Genomic DNA, 974 nt, shown 5'->3' with positions numbered 1-974 from the left:
TCCCTTGTGGCTCAGATGGTAAAGCATCTGCCTATAATGCAGGAGACCCAGGTTCGATCCCTGGGTTGGGAAGTTCCCCTGGAGAAGGAAATGGCAACCCACTCCAGTTTTCTTGCCTGGAAAATCCCATGGAGGGAGGAGCCCAGTTAGGCTACAGTCCATGGGGTCGCAAAGAGTCGGACACGACTGAGCGATTTCACTTCACTTCACTTCACTTCACTTTTGTTGATCTTTGGGCCTCAGTGTTATGTGACTTTTTTATGAAGGAAATTGCTTGACATTTTCCTGGACTTCAGATTCATCTCCTCACTAAAGCATTTTCCCTGTTTCCTACCAGAAGTAGGGGGCAGAGGGCAGCATGACTGCCATGATTGGTGTGCTCAAACTTGAGGAATTGCCCTTGTGGTTGGTGTAGGTGAACATGAGTTTGGAAAGCTTGTTCCTCTCTGGAAGGGATCTGAGGATTGGTGATTTTACTGATAAGAGGATTGAACTAGAGTCCAAGCACAAACCGATGATTGGTCACTGTCTTTGTTCAAGCTGCTGCTGCTAATGCTGCTAGGTCGCTTCAGTCATGTCCTACTCTGTGCTACCCCAGAGACGGCAGCCCACCAGGCTCCCCTGTCCCTGGGATTCTCCAGGCAAGAACACTGGAGTGGGTTGCCTTTTCCTTCTCCAATGCATGAAAGTGAAAAGTGAAAGTGAAGTCACTCAGTCATGTCCGACCCTCAGCGACCCCATGGAGTGCAGCCTACCAGGCTCCTCCATCCATGGGATTTTCCAGGCAAGAGTACTGGAGTGGGATGCCACTGCCTTCTATTACAAAAATACCATAAACTGGGAGGAATGTATTTCTAATAGGTCTGGAAGCTGAGAAGTCCAGGATCAAGGCATGGCAGGTTCAGGGTCTGGTGAGGTCTCACCACATGGTTTTGAGATAGCCATCTTCTCTCTGTATCCTTATGTGGAGGAAG

General features: G+C 49.1%; 1 non-coding gene across 1 annotated transcript; it reads left to right on the top strand.

Annotated features, from left to right (window-relative positions):
* On the top strand, positions 1 to 72 carry TRNAC-ACA (transfer RNA cysteine (anticodon ACA)). The gene has a single exon. It is a non-coding gene; the product is annotated as a tRNA-Tyr (tRNA).
* The last annotated feature ends 902 nt before the right edge of the window (positions 73 to 974 follow it).

Source organism: Ovis aries, chromosome 25 (assembly GCF_016772045.2).
Source record: "Ovis aries strain OAR_USU_Benz2616 breed Rambouillet chromosome 25, ARS-UI_Ramb_v3.0, whole genome shotgun sequence".
Lineage (NCBI taxonomy): Eukaryota > Metazoa > Chordata > Mammalia > Artiodactyla > Bovidae > Ovis > Ovis aries.
The sequence above is the reverse complement of the archived record's forward strand: the minus strand, read 5'-3'. Positions and strand labels throughout refer to the sequence as shown.